A 6,000-nucleotide genomic window follows, 5' to 3' on the forward strand; every position below is an offset into this window, starting at 1 on the left:
ATGCCTTCAAATGAACAGGATGTTCTTGGGAGTTACACATCTGGGGAACGGACAATTACGCTGCTCAATATTACTTTTTTTTTTTAAACTATAATGCTGTCTTGCCTAAGCTTCATTATTGCAAGCAGGTTCTCCTTCAAGTAGTCATCCTGAAGAATTTCCTCCTTGGAGGATTTACATCCAAACAGTGTTTTATTATGAACCTTTCTATTTGCAACGATTAACTCAACAGCTTCAAAACCTCCAACGAACTACTTAACTCCCTCATCCATACAGCACACTAAACTTCAATTTTTTCACACCATCAGGCTGCAAACAAGAGGACCCACAACTGACACCGCATATTTTGAAAGGGACTTAGCACAAGGTAAGGCAGGAAGATTAACCCAGCTACAAGCACAGCCTCAAGGCACAGCAATCTCCTTGTTTCAGGCATGTCAATACATTTCCTAGAGGGCAGCAGGTTTTCCTGAGGCTGATTTGGTTTTATAAAGAGGTTTAGTCCTGCTGGAATTCAATAAATACATGACAGACTTCCAAGCTCAACTATATCAGCTGGAAGTACTTGTCTCCCTGCATTACGCATCCCCACACAGCAGCTATCTCGGGGAAGTAGTGATAACATCAGCAAGTGTCCTGGTGCAGGAGAGGCTTGCAGAGCCTTACTAAAACAGCAGGGTCCAGCCCGCAGTTAGGAGATGGCATCGGAACAGGTGCAGCTGAGATGGACAGAGGGATCTGTGTTACACAAACCCTTCCCTCCAGCAGCTCATAAGGTCCTCAGCATCTGCTGGGACCGCGGTGCCTGCGTGCCCGACACACTGAGTGTCCCGCAGCATCCTCTGGGACAGTGGTGCCCATGGTACAAACAATTCTCCCAGCAGACAGAGAGCTCTGAGGACAGTGGACCTAGTGTTGCACTGGTCTTCCCAGCATCTGCCCAGACCACTGCAGTACCATACCCATACTAAATAAAAGTGTCACAGCATCCGTATTGTCCACTCCCTGCAAACAGTATCAAATAGTACTGTAGGCTGACAGCCTATCAAAATTAGAAAGCAAATCCAAATTAAAGAAGTACGCAACATTATTACAAATATCTGCATCTTCAAACTGAGTTTCTATAGTAGGAAAGAAAGTCACGAAGAAAGAGTCATGAAGAGCTATTTCTTTAAAAGCCTTCTTGCATTCCCTGGTCCTTAGCAAGGGAGGAACTACTCCTTTTTTAAAGCCCGTTACTTGTTTTAATAACTTTTTCTTTACTAATCCTTAAAACCAAAAATCAATACAACATTTTTCAGTCTTTGTACTTCGATTAGGTATATGAGCACACAGGATTCAAAGAATTAGCTGCTTTTTAGAATTTAAAATACTTTACAGGAAATCTTATTCTGCTCTTCTAGAGACATGGAGGTGAATTTGGTTTTTTTAATTATTATTATTTATACGGAAATATGAAGTCTTTCATAATACTGCATACATGACATAGTATTTCTGGTGTCTACCTAGAACAGACAGTTTTAATTCAGAGGGAAGCTAGTTAGTTCATGAAAACAGGATTGTTAGACCCTGACAATGACTTTTGTATTTCACAGTTCTACAATCACAAAATGCTTTCACGATCCAGAAAACAGATGCTCAAAGTGCAAGCCATGGCTCATGATTTAAAATATAGGGGTACACAAAGTTACTCTGGATTCAGATTGCCAGCCTCAGAGTTGAAGAAACTCTCTTTTCCCACTTCAAGTTCTCATTTCTCCGTTGTGGGTATGTTCACCACAAGGACAGTACAGAAATCAATCTCATTAGGGACCACTGTCCACATCCCATTGTCATCACCTTACAATTTTACTCAAAGCTCCCCCCCCTTTGATTTTTGCACACATTATACATTGTACCCTTGAACAATGCTTTCCAGAAGGACAGAGACAGTTGTGTTTCTCTCTGTGATCACATTTTGATAACATCTTTTTAATTGAAAAATCAAAGTAAATCCTATCCTGAAGGAAAAAAAAAAAAAAAAAGGAAGCGATTGCACTGACCTCTAGTAAATCGAATCCCGGATCATTTAAGTCAAAATAAAAAAAGTTACTGGCTTCATTCAAGAGTAACTAAGGCTATATGGCATCAAAAAACACGCACCAACAAATAATAAACAAAAGCAACTTCATTAAAAACAAACACCAAACAACTTGGGTTTTAGACAAACCGATGAATAAATGCAGCAGAGTAAAGCTTGCCAGAACTGCTGGGAGCCCCTCGACTCAGGAAGGAGCGTAACCGAAACAGGTGTACGTGTGACAGTGCCACCCTGGAGCCATTCTCCTGGGTAACGAGCAGCTACCTGCTTCTAAGTGGTTAGGTAGCTTCAGGACACATATTTATTTAACTTGCTGAGGTCTTGTAAATACAAAGAAATAAAAGGATTGGAAAGATTAAGCAGAACAACTGCTCACCTATATTGCATTTTAGGATTTAAGTCTTGCCTGAAGACCCATTTTCACACGGATCTTGAGCTAGGTTGAAGGCAGAAGATGTGCGGGGTAGTGGAAAACTACCTGGTCCCTCAGCAAGAAGTTGAGCTGCACTTCAGAGTTGAAGGCTGGCTTCGAGGAGCGGACCCACGGCAGCACACCTTCACCCCACGACGACCCTCAGCACATCTCCTAACCCCCGGGAGCCTCAGGAGCGCTCTGTCAGCCTCCTGCCCCATCCCGGGGGCAGCATTTAGGCAGGTGCCCCCCGCCCACACCCCCACACACCCCCCTACCTGCCAGCCAGCCCCAGGCAGCCGCTGCTCTCCTTCACGACGCGGCCTCCTCAGCAGGAAAACGTCGCGGGCTGCCCGCCCACAGCCCCCCAGCGGGCGGGCGGCGTCGCCACCTGCACCCTCCCCGCTCCCTTCCTCCTCCTCCTCCTCCTTCTCCTCCGGAGCTTTCCCCGCAGCCTCCCGGAGCGGCCCCGCACTCGGCAGCGGCGCCGCCTCAGCGCCGGCCCTCCCCGGCCGCAGGGCGGCTCCGCGGCGGGGGCGGCGCTGGCTGCGGGCCGCCGCCGCCGCCGGCCTCACGCTCCCCGGCCGCCCCCGCCATCGCCGCGCCGTGACTCACTCACCCCTGTGGCGAGCCGAGGCGAGGCGGGGCCGGGCCGGGCCGGGAGAACCGGCGGGGCCGCCCGCAGCCGCTTAACGGCCGCCCGCAGCCGTTTAACGGCCGCCCCCGGCCGGTAACGGCAGCCCCCCGGGGCCGCCTCTGCGCGCGCGCGGCGGCAACGGCCAGCGGGGTCCGTCCCCGTCCGTCACCCCCCCCGCCATGGTGTCCTCAGCTCCCCTCAGCGCCGTGAGGCGGCTGGCGGTGCCCGCTCGGTTCCCCCCCACACACACACGCGCAGGAACGCGTCTTTTCTCCAAAATAAATATTAAAAGTTACTAACATAAAGATTTATTTCCGTCAAGAGATAAATAGAGAGCCCGTAACCGGTCACGGGGATGCGCGCACACACGCTTCACGCCACACAGAGGGCTCTGTGGAAGGGGGTTTGGGTTGCAGGTGTTATGCAAAGGGTAATAATGAGGGGCGGATGGAGGAAGGGTTGATGAGGAGGAGATGCAGCCGTGAGGGAAAGTCGCTTCTACAGGCACACGGCAAGCTGTAGGCAGAGTGCCCCCCAAACCCCTTTAAGTTCAAAAAAAAAAAAAAAAAAAGGTAAAAAGGGAATTATGGCCATTCTGCTAATTACTCCAGACACAACAGCCACATGAAACACTCTCCTTCCTCTCTTATTTCTCTAAACACTACGGCATCACGTCTGAGGGCCCACCTGCTCCACATCCATGGCTCAGGCACAGGGCGCCCGATGGCCTCCAGAGGCTCGCTCACGCGGAGCGGCTTGCAGGAGAGGGTCTGCCCAACATCACTCGTGTTTGCAGGAGTCTTGCTCCCAAAAAGATTGTCACAATGTGAGTGGCACGCTCAGGAAGTCACAAAACTCAGCGAGGAGTCAGCAGCACACCTCTCGGCTATGTTGCTTGGCCATAACAGGGCAACCTTCACAGAGCTCTCTTTGGACAGGAATAAGGAGGAAGAGAACTTCATATGGAACAGTTTCATGAGGGAAAAGAAACCTCTTTCACGCTAGAAGTCCACGAGGAGAACAGTGTTCAGATCACGTCCCTCCTGTCCCCCAGCAGGGTGACGGGAGGGAGGGAAGAGAGGAGTTTTGAGGAAAAAGTTAGTTTGCCTCAGCTGGAACGAACCCAGCATCTTTTTCATTACTGTTTATTTTTTTTCCCTCCTCTTTCATGAGATCAGCAGGGATATTATTGGAAGCAGTAATTCTATAAACAAACACAGCCAGCCTGTGCATTAAAATTCTCTTTCTAAAGAGACACCGAGGCAGCTCTCAAAGGCAGCTGCCACCAGAACCCTGCTCAGAGCCATGGTGCAGAGCTAAATCTGCAGAAGGGAGTTCACGGAGCCAGGCAGGAGTAAGAACCACTTTGGAATTTCTAGTTCAAGCCAACTTTATGGAGTTTATAGAAAGAGTAAGCACCAGCACAAGAAGATAAAGCCTACTTGTGCACCCAAGCCATGGCAGACATCTACACAGGAGTTAGATACACCAAGCAGATACCCAGCTCTTCCCTATCGAAGGAGTTTTGGAACTAGTGAAATGCATGAACACATACGTACTCTATGTCAGGGTAACCCCGTGCTGCTTCTGCTGTTGTCCTGTATGCCCTGGTTCTCACAGCAACCTCATGCCTCAGAGAGTACAAGCTGAGACTCCTACCTTGAAATGGGTGAAGCAATTCCTGAATGATTTGTTGCTCCTAACCAGTTAGGAATAAATACACAAAAGCCAAGAACATGTAAAATATCAGCGCTCAAAGAGATTCTTCAATAGCACACACTCACAAAGTACTTAATACTGCTAAGTAAGTTGCATGGCTCTGGAACTGAACACCTTTCAGGGATGACACAAATCCTGTCTCCACCACTTCTAAAAAATCAGTTCACTAGTTCCCATTTATCATCAAGGGGTTTAGAACAAGCAAAAACAAACAACAACAACAAAAAACTTTTGCTTCTAGATTCACCATTAATAGTATCACTATTTCTGTCAACCAAGCAAGTAGACCAAGAGATAACCCACCAGCAAGATCGTAAGAAGAGTTTTTTCCATTACTGCTCACACCAGAGCTCAGAAGCACACCATACTGCCCTACAAGCAGTAGTTATTTATCCACTACCGTAGTGATTTACCCATTACCATAGCTGATACAACCAGAAGCTCAGACAACAAGCCCACCCCAACAACCCAGAAGAGGCTGACCCCAAGCCCCACAAGGAGCAGGTTACGAGGACAACCAACTATGCCTCACTAACCACACAAGCTCCAGGGACTCCCAACATCCCAACAGGGAGCAGAGAAACCCCAAAACTTACAGACAAGCCCCAGCTCCCTCCTGGCACTGCCGTCCTGGCCGTCCCCGGCTTTCAAAGGAGGCGGCCAGTGTCCGCCGGGGGCGGGACAGCGGCCAGCACCGGGACCGCCCCGCCCGCAGGTGTGGGACGGCCCCGGGGCGAATCCGGGGCGAATCCGGAGCGAATCCGGTTCGAGGCCGGTGGGGTCCGCCCGCTGCCCTCAGACGGCGGGGAGAGGCCCCTAGGCAACCCCCCTGGGAAAGCTCAAGTGCTGCAGCTTTGCTGCCCTGCCGAAGCTCATGGGACAGTGAGGAATGCACTGGTTTAGAGGGCAGGGATCTTGTGAGAAAATAAAGCGATTGTCTCACTTTCTATAAACAAGTTTCCCCTATGGCTGAAGCCAAAAATTGATTGTCTATCTAAAAATACGCGCATCCAAAATCACCGGCTCCGGCTTCAGAGCACTTTCTGTACAAAATACCACTTGAAGACATGCTTTTCGTGCATGAAAGAGGACCTTGGAAGAAATAGTACGAGTGCAGGTACTGACTTGATAAAGGGTGTAGAGGAGAAAAGG

General features: G+C 49.4%; 1 protein-coding gene across 3 annotated transcripts in view; it reads right to left on the minus strand.

Annotated features, from left to right (window-relative positions):
- SGMS2 (sphingomyelin synthase 2) overlaps positions 1-5,462 on the minus strand; it is a 41,864-nt gene extending 36,402 nt beyond the window's left edge. Inside the window, exon 1 of one of the 3 annotated variants that reach the window (XM_082759216.1) lies at positions 5,445-5,462. The gene's annotated coding sequence lies outside the window, so the exon portion shown is untranslated. Of the gene's footprint in view, positions 1-2,456; positions 2,591-2,770; positions 2,936-5,444 lie in introns of those variants that run through there. The other 2 variants (XM_082759213.1, XM_082759214.1) reach the window with 2 other exon arrangements.
- Positions 5,463-6,000: the final 538 nt, after the last annotated feature.

The sequence above is a fragment of the Aythya marila genome (assembly GCF_965140915.1).
Source record: "Aythya marila genome assembly, chromosome: 4".
Classification (NCBI taxonomy): Eukaryota; Metazoa; Chordata; class Aves; order Anseriformes; family Anatidae; genus Aythya; species Aythya marila.